Here is an 18,661-nt window from a genome sequence, read left to right on the forward strand (position 1 = left end):
GTCCCTGTGGCGCAGAGGATAGCGCGTTGGACTTCTAATCCAAAGGTCGTGGGTTCGATCCCCACCAGGGATGCACATTGAATAGTTAATTAAATCATTCATAATTAATACGCCTTTTTTCTTATTTTTATATTCAACAAAAAATTTATTTTTCAAAATTTAACTGATTTATTATATTCTACACAAATTTAATATATTATATATTAAATTTGTGTAGAATCTGTCTAACCTATTAATCATGATTGTGTAATAAAATTAAAGTATCAAGCTTGCCAACAAACTATCGCATAAATAATAATGACTCTCTGATTTAGTTATTTGGTTTCATTTTGTAAACAAAATATCGAGACTATGATAAATCTAACATAACATTAAATATATAAGAAATATTTAAATCAATAACTCGTTTTTGGTTGAAATCGTAAGTCAACAGTTGCGAGAATGATAAATAGTATAATTTATGTTATATATAGGAATTAATGCTAGTTTTGACTTCTTTATATCCACCAAGTTAGTTGAACCTTTATTCAGTTATTCTTACACTGTTAGATGGATCATCTTCACTGGCTAGTCTGCTAACTCCGAGTAGGTTTCACTACACACTTACCAAATTATTATTGTTATTAATTCTAAAATGACTTTCTCTGAAATAGAACTAAAAAGTTTAAGTTTTTATTTTAGTGAAAATAATTTATTATGATTCGTTGTACGTTACATTCACCTTTTGCAAAAATTTATTCTTGAGGAAAATCTTTGGTTGCAATTTTATATATATATATTCATATGTTATTCTATGTGTATTCATATATAACATTATCTCACAAATATTGTTTTCTTATTAGAAAGTTACTAATTCGTGATCGTATTACATTTCAAATCTTGGTATATTTTTAATTGAAGCGAGACTGCTAGGCAATCAAACTTTAACTAGATGAAAACCCGGTTTCGCTAGTTAATAAATAAAACTAATCAAATAAAAATTAACATATACTAACTACCGTACCCCTGAACGAAATTATTATTTGGAACACTTTATGAACGCATCCGTAAAAAGCAAACATGGCCGCTGTTACAACTTAACTCGTTTAAACTTCATATACGAATAGGCTATTTGACTGGTTTTTAAAATCCATTTTATATTATTAAGTAAAGGTTAAGGAACCCAGTAAAAATTGACTTTTTTATTTCTAGTACATATTTGCCAAAAAATATCATATTAAAATTCCATATTTAAATAACACGCGAAAACGCTACTTGGACAATATGGCGCTGCAATGGGGTCGGTGACGTCACTTTGCTGTATTTTAATCTGTGGTACATACAGTAGAAAAGCAAGGTTTACAAGAAAGTTACTTTATCATAAGCCCGGCCAATCAGGAGCGTCACGTGACAAACGTTTGAAAAAATGCATTTTTATTAATTGTTTTTTGAATAAATTAAGTATTATTTTAAAGTTTCGTTAGTAAATAACCATTTTTAAACTCATAATATACACTGATTACAATAATTCACAATTTATTTTTCGCATTGTCAAATAGCCTATTTTGCGGATGTTATCGACTAAAAATGATTATTTTTTAACGACCTATAAATTTGGTCTTGGTCTTGATCGAGTCTATCGTAAGCCTGCACGAAATTATTAATATAGATAGCTCTGTATCATTCAAATAAATTATTACAAACAGTTGTATTACGCATTTAGTAGCTTAATAATGTTTGATTATAGTTGTTATATTTACAAAAAGATTTGATGTTATCAACGCGCCTGACGTAGATAGTCTTGATAGTCTTTGTTTTCTGATATAAAGATTACATTTTATATTGTACTAAAATTAGAATAACAATTTATTTATTTTACATAAAAATAGACCAATGAAAGTATGACCGAATTTCTTATTGACCTTGCATAATATGAGTTGTGTTCTGATGATAAAATTACATTGTAATTGTTCTGTAAAATATCGTATCAAAGAGATTTATTTAGAAAAGAGTTAAACACAATTCAATGTAAATCTAACTAACAATGAACTGAAGTTATTTTTAAGCGCATTCTATTATTTGTGCTACAATGTTGGTGTAGTTGGTTATAGTACGACACAACTTAGATGTAGCATCGGCAAATTCAATAACACCGATTACTGCCGATTTAAGCAACCAATAGAAATAGCTTCCAATCGCGCCATTCAACGATATTCGTTGATATAGATTTCTGCGTCAGTTCAACCCGAGAAAGCACGTGTCAAATTAACGAATATTTTAGGTCATATGATGTTACAAGTTATTACGTTTGTGTAAAGATCATATTCACATAAAAAATATGAATATGAATAAATATTGATAATTTGGGATAGCTTACTCAATTCGGATGTGATCGGTTTTACGAATTTTACCGATGCTACATCTAAGTTGTGTTCTGTAAATGGCTGCAGACTATGTTCGAATCTAGATTTCAACTTTTTAACAGCCAGAGTTAAAAAAAATAGTTTGATAGAAAGACTAGGTATCAACGCAGGACATTATAGAGTGCCCATGTTTTTGCGCTAGTGAAAATGAATTCTCTACCTTATTAAAGATTTATATTTAATTTAATTGTATTATATATATAAATAAAAATATAAACTTGACTGCTTATTATATATGTACTTGAAAAAAGTTCCATATGTTATTCAGAGAGCATGGTCGCTGTACCTAATTACAGGATTGTATATACAAATGATGCGTCTTGTACTCATAACTTCATTTATTTTCTTATTTTGACTCTAAAAAATATATACATACTTTTTAGACTTAAATTTAGATTACTATATAATGAAACTGTAAAGTTTTACATACATATTATTATCTTTCTATTACCCTTGTTATGCGATGGTACGGCTCTTCGTTTGAATTCAGAACCTTACGATGTGCAGCTGTAAATAGAAAACGAGGCTTAATAAAATTCATAGTGCGAAGGTTAGTGCTTGTGAACTAATTAATTGAATCAAGTAACGTTAATAACACAAATTTTGATGGGTACTCCTTTGTAGTCAATAAAATAGATTCATTTAGCGACGTGTTCTTAAACGAATATTTCGTTTTATGACGAAGGACTCACTTAATATCATTGATTAGAATGACGCACGCACTTTTATAATTAAAATCGTTTGATTGTCCAAATTGATAAATAGCCAGCCTCCTAATAAACTCTTTATTAGCAGATATAAAGTCGGTATGCATTGTAAAAATGCTCAAGTAAAGAAATGGTTCCGTATTTCGTTTTCTCTGACATTTATATACTTTAGTTTTTTTTTTCAGGGACTAGTGCTATCCCTGTGTGTAGACAAATGTCTACTTGGGTTCCGTATATAAAATTGTCTCAGTTGTTTGTAAGGATAATGCTGGGAAGGGATGTGTCTCATTTTCAACCGACTTCCAAAAGGAGGAGGTTATCAATTCGTCTGTATTTTTTTTTATGTTTGTTATCTCATAACTTTTCACTGGGTGGACCGATTTTGATAATTTTTTTTTGTTTGAAAGGTAGTGCTTCCCGTGGGGTCCCATTTATTTTTTATTTTTTTCCGATGATGGTATCCATATGAAAACGATATAAGTCTTAAATTTGCATTATGTATATGCGCGACAAATAGGTGAATAACTGAAAATCACGTTAACCAATTTTGATAATTCTTTTTTTATTATAAAATATATACTTCAAGGGTAACTTGGTGAAAGTTTGGTAAGGTTCTGAGCACAGGATCCATGACAAAGTAACGGAACGGAAGGGAACGGAACAATTCTGAGGAGTCTTTTATTTTTCGGATGGAGTCGGTGTCAGCCAATAAAACCCTACAGTATTTCTATCAAAAATCAATACGAGAATACTTTAACAAATATGTTTTTTACAAATTACCTTTTACACAATAATATACTGGATCAATCAAGGGGCTCGTATCGCTTCTTTCTTTTGATTGTTGGGGCAAGGGCACCGTGGCTGACACCGTCTCCAAATATACCAATAATTATAACTACATGATATAATCGTTAATCGACTTTTAAGTAGTCTAATATTTTTCATTTCATTTAACTTAGGAAGACTCTAAAAAATATGTTGAATACGCAATTATTTTTATTACTTTTTCGTGCATATTCATTTGTTTTAAAATAGTGTTTTGTTTGAAGTCGGTTTTTCTTTTTGTTAAAATTTTTATTTATTGTTTATTTTGTGCTGTCATTTCGTTATACATTTTACAATGCAAAAAGAGTCTCAATATTAACCGTTTGTAAATTGTGGCGTATTGAGTATGTGCTATTCCAGGCTATAATCTGTTGCAAATTTCATACAAATCCGTTCAACCTTTTTGACGTAACAAACATCCATCCTAAACTTTCACGTTTATAATTTTAATATTAAGATATGAAATGACTCGTTTAAATATTTGTATATTTCTGGTTTTCTTGTAAAAATATCCTAGATCTACAGATATGAGTGATCTATTAAACTTAAATATTTTCTATTGGATTGACGGAATTCTAAAACTAAAGTAACGGTATTAAGTATAGCTGATTACGGGCAGGCAATTGGAAATTAATATATTATAAAGGAATTTAAATATTGACTAGATTAAATTGAATAAAAAATTATTTCGCAGTTTTTGGTAAATAATTCTCCCCTCCACGTATTATATGTGAGTATACAGTGAAGAAATCTCTATATGTATTCGACCGAATAAAAATCTAATGCAGACAAAAGTCACAAATTGAATTTCTTTTTTATAAATTCTTGACATCGTAACTATTTATACATCCATCACCATAGATATGAATACTGAAAATTGAGATTGTTTTTATGAAACAAAGGTGTCGAGGAAACAAGCCAAAAAAGGTGATAGACGGTAGTAGAACAGGCAAATGGTATGCGGATGTTGTCGGTACTACCCGAAAAACGCAAGAAAATCTGACCTTTCTATAGAAGAAGAAACTTTGAACATTCCTAACATCTCCAATACATCACCAACCTTGGTAACTAACGTGTTATATTCACCCACGTTTCACATGTTCTACTGCCAAAAAACAATTCTTAGTAATGAATTGTTCCAGTTTAATTATGAAAACAAACTACCGCCAAACAACAGTACTCAGAATTGTTGTGTTCCGGTTTGAAGGGTCAGTGAGCCAGTGTAACTACAGGCACAAAGGGACATAACATGCTAGTTCCTTAGGTTAGGTTAAGTTGGTGGCACATCGACAATGTAAGGAATAGTTAATATTTCTTACAGCGTCATTGTCTTTGGGTGATGGTGACCAATTACCATCAGGTGACCCATGTACACGTCCGCCAACCTATACCATAAAAAAAAAACAAATGTCATGACTTCTTAGTTCCGAAGATAGTATATGTATACTAATGTCTAAATGTGTTGTGATAAACATCTACCAAATGATCAATTTATACACAAAATATATGACGTCAAGTGTCTAAACGACAAGTGATCCAATCGATGACGACAAAATGACAAATTATTAGTAGGATCGGTTTCCGGGTTTTAGCGAGCAAGCGCGTCAAATTGGAGAAAGCGCGCCCATGCGCGAAATCTTTTGCGCCTTTCATCGCTTCGATTCTCTCGGACCAGTCGATTGGCTAATGAATGAGATAACAATTTACCAAACTTGTTAATTAACTAGAAGTAAGAATTCAGTGTCCTTTGTTTCACCGGAAATTACTTATAAAACAGAACTTTAGAAGTTAGAAGGGAAGTTAGAAGGAACATTTAATCAATTAACAAATAAAAAAAAACGAAAAACAAATTTAATCAAATTGTTCTTATTATTCATTAACATAATACTTCATTGATAAATATTTCTGGGTTTTTGTTTCTTCTCAGGACTGATTGACCATAAACTTTGAATTCTGAAAACATATTTGACAGGAGAAGGTATGCGAGTTTATTGCCGTTTCTTCCAGCTGGAGACTGCTTTCCGAAGACGACTCAAAAATGATATTGTAAAGCATACTTGAATTAAATACATTCGATTGACTAATTGATACCCACCCCAGGAGAATTCGGTTATTTATGGAATTTTTTGGTTAATATCGTAATGGCATATGGACCATCTATTGACGTATTCGCCAATATAGTCTGTATTGTAGTAGTAATAACAGCAAGAATGTTTTTATTTAGACATTTGTGATACCTAACTTCTTTATTTTTGTTTCAGTCAAAGTAAGGTCAACGAAACAATATAATGATGTCAATTTATAACTAAACAAGCTAAGGCTGGTTTCAGGTGACATTGACTCTTTAAATTACTTAATGTAACTAATATTAAGTAAATTTCTGTAAATAAGATATTTATAAATAGCTTGTATAGTTTGTATCTATCATTTTTTTTATGGTATAGGTTGGTGGACGAGCATATGGGCCACATAATGGAAAGTGGTCACCATCACCCATAGACAATGAAGCTGTAAGAAATATTAACTATTCTTTACATCATCAATGTGCCACCAACCTTGGGAACTAAGATGTTATGTCCCTTGTGCCTGTAGTTACACTGGCTCACTCACCCTTCAAATTGGAACACAACAATACTGAGTACTGTTATTTGGCGGTAGAATAACTGATGAGTGGGTGGTACCTACTCAGACGGGTTTGCACAAAGCCCTACCACCACGTAAATCTATTAAGTGCTATTAAGTATCTATTAAGTTTTATTCAATCACAGAATTATGTACATGTAATGAATACTTTTGGTTTGACATCTTTATAAACTAGAAAAAATATATTTTTGAATTTTATTTGAATTGTTAATCTGGTTGGTATGTCAATAATTTTATTGGACGATTGTAACAATAACTGGAATTATAAATGTTAACTATTTGTTTTTCCTGTTTACTTGAAGTTGGATCTTCATTACCCGATCTGTTGTTACAACTGAAAGCAATAAGATTCCCAACTTTATTATCAAAAAGGATACTTCTTCAAGTTGCCAACTGCAAATGAAACAAAGATTTAATTTAAAATAAGAGACGAATATTTGCATCGTTTATTCGCTGCAGCATTTTCCGCGGTGGATCGGTATGGATTCCTTTGACGTAAAACTTATTATTTCAACTATATCATTTCGTTAATTATGCTGTTCAAAGATGTATAAAATTATATATATTTTAACTTTTAAAAAACCTTTCGTTTCGTGATGTATAATTTTTAAATAATTTACAAAATTTCTTTTGGGACTGGAAAATGAACTAATTTATTAAAGTTTAGTATAAGTAGTAGTAAAGTTACAGACTCGTCTGGATAAGTACCGCTCAGTAACTTTCTAATATCTATGAAACCGCTGAAAAGTAATCATATTTGCAGTTACAAGGAACACAACTTTTGGTAATTAAACATGACCAATCACAAAACAGATACAGAACCAATAGCATGTCTTCCTCAAGATTGGGACAAGATCGGGATTGTTTCATAACATCCTCAATCTGGATTTCAGGCCCAATAAAATTTAACAGAATTATTTTAAATTCGAAAATTTCTCAGGCATCAAACTTCACGACATCCGTAGTCGAGTAGTGTGTACACCGGTTTTCACGGGTACGCTGTTCCGTGGTTCCGGGTTCGATGTAGTAAAGTTCATTAGTTTTCTATGTTGTCTTGGGTCTGGGTGTTTGTGGTACCGTCGCTACTTCTGATTTTCCATAACACAAGTGTATTAGCTACATTGGGCTCAGAGTTATGTATGTGATGTTGTCCAATAATTATTTATTGTTTACCAAACTCGGTCCTGGAACGCGAAGTCAGGAAACAGGTAAAGAACTCTCAAACTATTCCTAATAAATATTGTTTTGTCACATAACAATCTGTTGAATATTACGTTTTTCTAAATTATTTTGCAACATAAATAAATATTCAAGCTTTCGATATTTATTTATGATCGTCAATAACTGTGGCTGTTATGACGTCTGTATGGTAAATTTAAATCCAAAGCGTTTACGAATTAGTTAAACTTTCGTTTGTCGCACGTCATTTCTTTGTTCAAATTCAACGGGTTTTTTTCCTAATTTTGTGTTGTTGTGTACAATTTTTAATATAATAAAGAAATGTACAAGAGGCGTTTTCACTCATATTGTGTTCTTTGTCTTTCTTTTTTTATGTAATAGTCCTTTGGATGGTATCGATGGTAAATAAGGGCAAGTGGTCACCAATGGTCATACATACTAAATCAAACCATGTATAGCTGTTTAGAGGGAGGATAGGTGAAGACTTTGAGGGACTTACCCAGACAGGCTTATTTTTATTTTATGACCAAGGATTCCATGTTTTTTTTCTAATTTAGAAGCAGAGGCAGTTTAACCTTTTCTGAGGCTTGTAATAAAACCTTAATACGTTGCCACACAAAAGAGTGAGTCTATACAGTTGAGCAGTGATAGTAATGATAAATAAGTAGCATCACATTTTACAGTTATATATTCCTTGATTAACCGTGTTCTGGAACACAAATGTATTCATATTGGCCGCGTTATAAGCAGAATATCATGGGACATTGTGCTGTGGAAGTAACTAAAATAAATAAGTCAAGCTATAGCACTATTTAACAGTAAATTATTTTACAGATAAGTCACAAATTAAGCCCATATGTGTCTTTCAGCTGTCACATGTCGAGAGTTTTGTGTCAAATAATAGGAAAATTTTTCTTCTTTTTTTAATCTTACTAGACTAGGTAGTTAGTAATTATGAGATGAGTTTATAATTATTAGGATTTGATGTACATCCTGATTTAATTATCGGGACAATCTTACCTTGTTTTACCGTCAGATATCGCTGCTGAAATTACAATTATTATTTATATCATTGCGAGGTAAGGTCCAATTGCATCAAATATTTAAAAGCATGTAAATTGACTAATATATTCGAGTGGGATGTGGAAGTGCTTTGCGTTATTTTAAACCTCTATGAAGATCGAACTAGGACGCTTGACAATGCATTAGCAGTGTACAATAATGAGGTTATTGTATCGCAAAGAGCCAATTTATGTGGGCAGCGGTACTTACCATTAAGTGGTCAATGTGCTTATAGTAAGACAGCACTATCATTTCTTGAAAATTTAAACTTAGGGGCTGATTATCCATTACACAGTACAGACAACTGTCTCAGGGGCGACCTTCCTATAGACGACCAAAAATTGGTTAACCAAATAAGGTTGTGAAATTCAATTTTAGTTTTTGAAGCGTAATATTTTTTTTCATTAGAATAACATGTGTAAGTTGCAAAAAAATGTGTAGTAAATGAAAATAATAGCTTTATGACACAAAAAAAATATATTTAAAGTGTTAGAAAAGGTACAGAGGCTCCAAGTCATTAATTGCCTAGATACATTATGTGTGTGGTGTAATTTAATCTCTTTTGTGCGGTCGTTGTCATCGGATGGTTCAGTGATTGGAAACGATTTGTAGGAATGCAGTTTCAAATACAGGAGAACAGCCCAAATATATCTTGCAATTAAAGAAAAATGTGTAAATGTAAAATTTTTAATTTATTTATCTTTGAAAGACAAGTGTGCAAATGTAAAACCTAAAAATTACAAACTATTAGTATTATTCTAAGAGGAGAATTTAATTAGAGCTCAAGTGTCGAAAATAGTCAATTATTTATTAGACAATTGGAAGCACTCGTGAATGAAAATGTCATTAATGATATTTGCTTTTATTATAATTACTTTACACACCTGTTTGTTTGCTGAAAACACTCCGTCTAAGATCAGCGAGGTCACGATTTGACGTCGCACGTCTCTTTGTCTTCTACAAATATGTTGGTTTTTTACGTCCTAGCCTTTATTAAATGTACGCTAAAAGAAAAGTGTGCAAAAAGTCCAAAGAAAAAAACACTTACATGATAAATAATTACAATTTTTAAAGAAGATAATGTACAGATGTTCGGCTTACGTATACCTAACCTAAACCAAGATAATATTATAAACAAATGTTAAGTATATTACAGTTAGTTTAATTATAAAAAAAAACTTCATTATTTTCAAATTTTTTTATTTTCATTATAAAATAAAAAAAAATGATTTTTGGTGTTATGAAGAATTTTTTGGCTATTAATAAGTAAGTGTAACACTTCCATGATGAATAAAGATTTTTGACTTTGACTTTGACTTTGCTTGAACCCTAAGGAAGGACATGCGCTATATTTTTGTACTTGGAACCTAACGAGGAACCTTAAAAAGGCGTATTATTCGATACAAGATTTTGTAGATGATAAAAAGGCGTGGAATTAATATCTGTTGACTTCCAGGCAGGATATATTAATTTAAATAATTGTATTAACTAACATGACTGTATTTTTTTAAATATTAAAAAAGAGTAACTACTGAATTTCGTGTCGGTTCTTCTCGGTAGAATCTACTTTCCGAACCGGTGATAGCTTCACTTAATTGTTAAATGACGATTCAAAAGTGCCTGTAAAAGCCCACTTGAATAAAGTTTATTTTGATTTTGATTTTTTTGAATAAATACTAATATGATTATATCATTAAAAGAAAATATATACAATATATATTGCTTATTTGGATTTCAATTGAATTACAATTCTCAATTATTAGGGGTTTATTGTTACAAAATTGCTCGTTTTCCAAGATCTTTTTTTTTGTCCATAGCTAGTTCGCGCCTTCGGCAGTACGTACAAGCCTAACTAGCCTACGTGGCTTTGACACTTCGTGTTAAGTTTTAAGATAAAATATTTGCTACTTGTAAAAAAAATTACGAATAAATTGATACCTACAGTTTTCTCACTGTGAGATCTCATTATATTATTAACCTTTTAAAATTATTATCATTAATAACTAACCTAACCTAACTTCACCGTCTATTGTCATTGGCTTTGCAATATTTACTCTTCCTTATATCCCAGCCCGTCTAGATATAACTCGCATTCATCGGATATTCTACTGCCAAATCCAGTACTCATTCAGTATTATTGTTCCAGTTGTAAGCAAGCCAGTATAATTAACAGTACAAAGGGCATACCATCTTAGTTCCCAATCACATTGGCAATTCAAGAAATAGTAACGCTCGGTTGGCACATATGTTCATCGACTTACCTAGATCATAAAAAAATATTTTTTCGCTTGTAACTAAGCCTGAGTGTTTTCTTTTACTTACCAGCGGTAGTTCTCACCTCGACTATTCAAATATTTACTTTAAAATCACACACTGTTGGGATTGAAGGAGTGTTTGCGTGTAATATATAAATGGATGGAAAACCCAGATTGACAAGTATGTTTAAATAAATGGATATTGAGAGCCCAGAATGACAAATTTGTGTCAACGGATTAAATATAAAATACATGTTTGAAAATTATCCATCTATTGTTTAATTTAATTACTAAAACGTGCGGAGTTTATCGCTCTGCTTGTAGCTTTAATTTAAACTCGTTAAACCAGTCTTGGTTTGATTTTAATGAAGTGCATTCAAGCTTCCATCACGAGAACAGTACAAATTTTATTCAGTAAATTTCATTTTCATGATTTGTTACATTACACCATTCAAATTAATATAATTAATTTAATGTAAGATTACTTTTATACTATCAAAAGTTAAACTATACTTATATGATTTTATTTTATACTAGCTGGTGCAAGCGACTCCGTTCGCGTGATTTTAAGACTCAATAAATAAAATTTTAACAAAAAGAAAAACCGACTTCAAACAAAACAGTATTTTAAAACAAATTAAAATGCATTAAAAAGTAATAAAAATAATTGCATATTTAACACAGTTTTGAGAGTCCTCCTAGGTAAAATGAAATGAAAAATATTAGACTACTTAAAAGTCGTTTTACGATTATATAACGTAGTTATAGTTATTGTTATATTTGGGGCGGGTGTCAGACACAGGCACACGCTTCAACAATCAAAAGAAAGAAGCGATACGAGCCTCTTGATTGACCCAGTATAATATCGTATAAAAGGTAATTTGTAAGAAACATTTCTTAAAGTATTCTGGTATTGTTTTTTATAGGTATAGTATAGGGTTGGCTGACACCGACTCCAAATATAGCAATAATTATAACTACATTATATAATCGTAAATCGACTTTTAAGTAGTCTAATATTTTTCATTTCATTTTACCTAGGAGGACTCTCAAAAATGTGTTAAATATGCAATTATTTTTATTACTTTTTAGTGCATTTTAATTTGTTTTAAAATACTGTTTTGTTTGAAGTCAGTTTTTCTTTTTGTTAAAATTTTATTTATTTTTTTATGTTAAGTGAAGCTGATGTAGACTAACATTTTTTTCTTAATATGGATAGATTAAGCGTGCCGTTTATATGAATCAGAAACTACTTCAGAGACAATTTCAAAAGAAACTTTCGAATAAAGCAAAATAGACTTTCGAAAATGCGGCTTTAATATGTCATTCGGCATAAACTTCGAGGTACCACCCTTTTTTTTTTCACTGGAAAAACGCTTTACGCGCTTCCCCCACGAGATGGAAGTGGGGGGTGTGTGGGACTCCCCAGTTTCCTGGACGCCGAGTGCACCCAGGACCACCGGGTTTACCCACTAAAAAACCAGCGGTACCCTCTCCGTCTTTCGGCGGGCGCCACGGGATCGCTTACGCATGCTACCGTGACACGAGGTACCACCCTCGAATAAGCTGTAATCGACCTCAGTAAAAAAACTTTGCAAAAGAGCTATTCGTATGCTATGTCGTACATCATATGACATCACATCATATACACAAAATTTGATTAAAGACAGAAAGAAATTCTGCCCCAAATCGCACCCTAACTGTAAGCCGTTTAGGAGTTCCGTCAATACATAGTATAAAACAAAGTCGCTTTCTCTGTCCCTATATCTTTAAAACTACGCAACGGATGTTGATGAGGTTTTTTTTAATAGATAGTGTAATTCAAGAGGAAGGTTTGTGTACATAATAAATGAACAATATAATAAAGAAACACTGACAATTTTAGAAGTTTGCAATGTGATTTCGTAAATAAACAAATTCTTTAGTATATTTAGTATCAGTATTGCATCCGTGAGAAGTCGGGGCGGGTCGCTAGTTGATTATAATATTCGATTATGACAATTACATGTTCCGGAAGGTGATTCAAATATCCAAGTAACCCATAAATAAAAGATTCGACCGAGTATTGCTAACGTGCTCCTCAGAATTGTTCCGTTCCCTCCCGTTCCCTTAATTTGTCATAGATCCTGTGCTCAAAACCTTACCAAACTTTCACCAAACTACCCTTAAAGTATATCCTTTATAATAAAAAAAGAATCATCAAAATTGGTTAACGTGATTTTGAGTTATTCACCTGTTGTCGCGCATATACATAATGCAAATTTAAGACTTATGTCGTTTTCATACGGATACCATCATCGGAAAAAAATAAAAAAAAATGGGACCCCACGGGAAGCACTACCTTTCAAACAAAAAAAAATTATCAAAATCGGTACACCCAGTAAAAAGTTATGAGGTAACAAACATTAAAAAAAAAAAAAAAAAAAGAAAAAAAAAATACAGTCGAATTGATAACCTCCTCCTTTTTGAAGTCGGTTGAAAAAAGAGGTGTGTTAAATGGTTGAAACGTCGGTGAATCCTTATCCCTCTCTTGGTATTATTTTTATAGATCAAATATTTAAATGCTATGCCATCGATAAAATCAAATCACAAACAATCAAACGTTTTAAATTTATAATTTATTCTTGTAATATTAAAAAGTTATTATGTATTTGTCTAGCTGCGTAATTTATACTACACGTAGTGCCGGGGATTTAAGTATAGATTTTTTGCAATCGCGAACACGCGACAGAGGCACATAAAGGTAGGAAATCGCCTTAAAGTAAACAGAAAGTTTTTGGAATGAGAAGAAAGAAATCGTAAAGTATATATTTTTAAATGTAAAGGACTGGAACACATCTGAAACTCAAATGGTCAGTCAGGAAAGAGTTCAAAGGCAGGACCAAGTTATTAATTATTTAATTCATAATTCCAGCCATCTAACTATCTTAGCAACTAAATCATTAAGCCAGTCAACAAAAGAATCTCACTTATTACTTTACGTAACTCAGTCACGAATTCTCAAATGCTGAATTACGTTCATACGCTATAATACTCTTATATGTTATATTACAATAGTGTTGTTTTTGGACAATGGTATTTTTTTCTTGGTATTTGTAACGTAGTTTACTATTTCTGCTAACTATATAATGTGAATTTGAAATTAGCTTAAGTCTGGTTTTGTTTTTAGCTGCATATTTTAATATTGTATAAAGTTTTGAAATATATAATTAATAATTATACAGTCAAAGTCGCATAGCTTTCAATGATATTTGACAATCGTGTTCTGATATTGATATTTCCCAAAATAAGCATAAAGATGCTAAATTTCTTTACTTAGATGGTAGAACTCCAACAACCAGTCATCAGATATTCTTTCCGAACCGCGTTAATTCGTTTTTTTTTATGGAATATGTTGGCGGACGAGCATATGGGCCACCTGATGGTAAGTGGACACCACCACCCATAGACAATGACGCTGTAAGAAACATTAACTATTCCTTACATCGTCAATGCGCTACCAACATTGGGACCTAAGATGCTCTGTCCCTTGTGCCTGTTTACACTAGCTCAATCACCTTCTCACCGGAACACATCAATACTGCGTACTGTTGTTTAGCGGTAGAATAACTGATGAGTGGGTGGTACCTACCCAGGCGGGCTTGCACAAAGCTCTACCACCAAGTATTGTTGAGATGACCCATTGATATCTTATAACCAAAGTTAGTGGTGCATGGGCTATATAAGAAATGTTTGAAATAAATGGGCAGTTAACTATTTACCTCCAGATGGTCTGAGCTATAAAAAAAATAGCCTTATAAATGGTCCAAATTTATAAGTGTATGTGACAATTGGGCAAATGTGGCAAGTTGTGAACTATGAGGATACGACAGGGAATACATTTAAAGCTCATGCTCTAGATCCCGCGGGATAAAAGCAGTCCCGCAAATAACAAGATTATTATTGCTGCCGGACTCTATATTTCAACTATTTTTCTCATCACAGTTCTCAAATATTTTTTTGTTTTTGGAACGAGTTTCTTTTAGGCGGCTTATAAAAGAGTAAAATGGCAATAACTGATGTTTGTATATAATATTGCTGAAACTAATATTTGGTTTTGTTTCAAATGCACGGAGTTATTAATGCTATTTATTGTTTTTTAATTATTATAAAGAGTTATCAATTTCTTCAAACTGCTCAAAAACATAGAAAGCGACTTAGTTCTAAGTGGACTTTCCATGGGACATCTCGTTTTTTAAATGATTATGTCCAATAATATTTTTCTTTGATACAATATAGTCACTCCTAATGTGATCCTAATACTTCGAGAGAGTTCACATAAGACATAATCATAATATCGACTGTCACTTCCAACCTTCTTCAAAATGCATGATCGTTAGAACACAAAAGATTTCTCTAGAAACTGTTACGCTTCACAATATTAAAACAAACATCGTGATATTTGTTAAAAAAATGCATAGTTATTACCACAAAAAGATCTATTGAATTTATATTTTAATACTGAAAAATAGCAAAGAGTTATAACAGCGCAATATAGATGTTTTGTGATCTATTTATAGGCCTCGCGTTTAGGTATACACTTAAATAAATAAAAGTTATCGTGATAGCGCATTCATAACTTTATTTTTAACTCCAGCAACAGTGTGTGGAAGAGTCTGTAAATATCCCACAAATGAGCTTAAGTCGTCTACGTTATCGAGGAAAGTTTACACATTATTCCACCATAGTAATTCAATGAAAGGAGGTTAAATGTGTATTAATTTTGTCAAACCGAGGATGATATGAATTATTAACTAAAATTCCGTAGAACTTGCCCGGACGAATATACTATTTAATAATATCGCACTTCTCTACTTTCACCTTAATAAGATTAAAATGAAGCTTTCATATTAAAATATGTGTCTTTCACAGGATTGTTGAAAGTTGTAAACTTCAAAATTTCAAGTCCGAATGCTATAAGATTGTAATTCCTTAATCTGATAGATTCATGACTGTATTTAAAATGGTGAAAAAAGTAACTAGTTTCTTGCCGGTTCTTTTCGGTAGACCCTACTTTTCGAACCGGTGGTAGCTTCACTTAAAATAGTTGTAAATGATTCAAAAGTGCTTGTAAAAGTCTACTTGAATAAAGTATATTTTGATTTTGATTGTATCGAAAGAGCAGAAATTTATATATCGATTAAAAAAATCGTTGATGAGCTTAATGTTCTATATTAATGTTATAAATGTGAGAGTAACTCAGTCTGTCTGTCTATCGCTCTTTCACGACCGAACCGTTGAACCGACTAATGTAATTTGGTATGAAACAAACTTGAACTCCATGAAAGGACATAGGCTACTTTTTTGCCTATAACATGAAAACCAACACCCTAAAACGAGCGGAACCGCGGGCGATTACTAGTGATACATATAATTAATAAATAAATTTACCTGATATAAATTAATTACAATAACGCCTTAAATGTATTTTGCTATTATGCGTGATTTAGGCGTATTCAAAAGTTAGTAGTTTAGATTAACATATGGTTAATTATTATATATTAATATAAGACACATGAGTTATTAATATGTGATAGTTATTTCATATTTATGTCATATTTATTTTTTTATACATTATAATGAGATACAAAATTAGGTGATATGAAGATGATAAAAATACAACGTAATATATTTATTACGAAAAGAGCAAATTAAAAAAAACCCTCGTAAAAGCTCTAAGCATAGAAAATTTTGGTTAAAAATTTTAGTTTAAAAGTTAGGCTTGTAAACATTCCAATGCTGCTAACAAAGGCTTTATAAGCAGTTTTATACTTATTCAAGACATTATCCAAAAAAGAATGCCATTTTAAAGTGTTTCGTTATGGTTTTGTTGTTTCGAACCGTTAATTTTGAATTAAATTCAAATACAAAATATATTATTTTTATTCAAATACCTCAATAGCTTAGAATTACAATTTGGAGTTTATTCCGACTGATATCCGCGTCTCAAGATTTTTTTTATGATATATAAAATCGAACGGGCAAGCACCTGATGGTAAGTGGCTACAATCACTCATAGTCGTATGCATCTTCTACCCAAATTTTCACGGAGCAGGTTCCGAGGAATTATTTGGATTAATTCCGGCGGTTGAATATCACCTTTTCTCGTGAACATTCTAAGTTACACCCGCACAACGTAGATATCCGAAAATCCAAAACCGCGATATTTTTAAGACATTTTCTGCATCGCACAATCACTTTGTGGAGCCAGCTTTCGCCGGTGGTTTTTCCGAACCGATACGACATGGGACCCTTAAAGAAAAGAGCGTACTCCTTCCTTAAAGGCTGGCAACGCACTTTCAAGCCCCAATGGGTGGTGGTAGTCACTTTCCATCAGGTGAGCCTCCTGCTCGTTTGCAAAGATATCCTCACGACGTTATCTTAAAAAAATGAACACACGAAAATTCTGCTCGGATGTAAAGCCGGCGGCTTTAGTCCTTTTTATGAATTTTTATAAAATTTAGCATGGCCTTTTTTAAAACCCAATCCATTAAAATCCAATAACAATAGTACATTAAACGCGAAACAAATATTTGGTGCATAACTTAATCCAAATTAATCAGTTGGTATCAATGAAATCAGATCATATATTATTTGAATTCTACGACTTATATTCGTCAAGCTTAGCCGTGCTAAGAACAGACGCATGTCTGAAGAATCTCAGTAAATACTCTTGTTTATATGAACTAGCTACTAGTCTAATTCTGTTTAATTCCAAGCATTCATTAATCCATGCACTTTTCCAGATAAAATAAAGTTATTGCTTAGAATGTTATAAAATTCGTCGGAATACGTAACGTTTAATATTTGCATAACAAAACATGGCAAAGGGTAATTTTGTATTACTCATGACTATCCTGTTGTTTAACGGTTACGTAAAGGAAAATAAATTTCCGATGCAAAGGGGAATTACTACGAAGAAGTACCATTTAATATGAAATAAAAGAATTGATTTATGTGAAAGATTATTTAGCTGATAATGTTGTCGATTTAGATAATGTAAAAGATAAGAAATATATGTCAAGATGTAGACGAGTCTTATTGAGCTACTTGAGAATTTGTTCCTGTGGAAACTGCAGCCAGACCTGTGATAGCTACAGCTATATATTAAACTGGTTTAATTATCACTTCTAGTGCATTATTTGTTGCCTTTGTCGCTTTAAGTAAAAGATACCATAAATTTTATTCAAGACATTCGATTTTTGTGCTATATTTATTAAGAATCCGTACTGCCATGATTTGATAAAAACACGATACATACATTGACGCTTCTACGCTGAGCTATTCTTTGTCTCATATTAAAAAAACAAACAGCTGAGCTGCAGTTGCGCCGGGGTCCAGTGGCTAGAACGTATGTATATTAGTCGATGATTGCGGATTCAAACCCTTTCAAGGTAAATTTGTGTTCCTAATTCATCTCATGCTCGGCGGTGAAGGAAACCTCAGGAGGAACCTTAGTCAAGTCGTAAGGATTTTACATGCTTTTCTTTACTTTAACGTGCATGGAGTATTTCCTTTGATGCTGGGGAATCGATGGACAAACATACAA

At 31.9% G+C, this 18,661-nt stretch overlaps 1 non-coding gene across 1 annotated transcript; it reads left to right on the forward strand.

Moving 5' to 3' along the window:
• Trnar-ucu lies at window positions 1-73 on the forward strand. The gene has a single exon. It is a non-coding gene; the product is annotated as a tRNA-Arg (tRNA).
• The last annotated feature ends 18,588 nt before the right edge of the window (window positions 74-18,661 follow it).

This window comes from Vanessa cardui, chromosome 9, assembly GCF_905220365.1.
Source record: "Vanessa cardui chromosome 9, ilVanCard2.1, whole genome shotgun sequence".
Taxonomy (NCBI): Eukaryota; Metazoa; Arthropoda; class Insecta; order Lepidoptera; family Nymphalidae; genus Vanessa; species Vanessa cardui.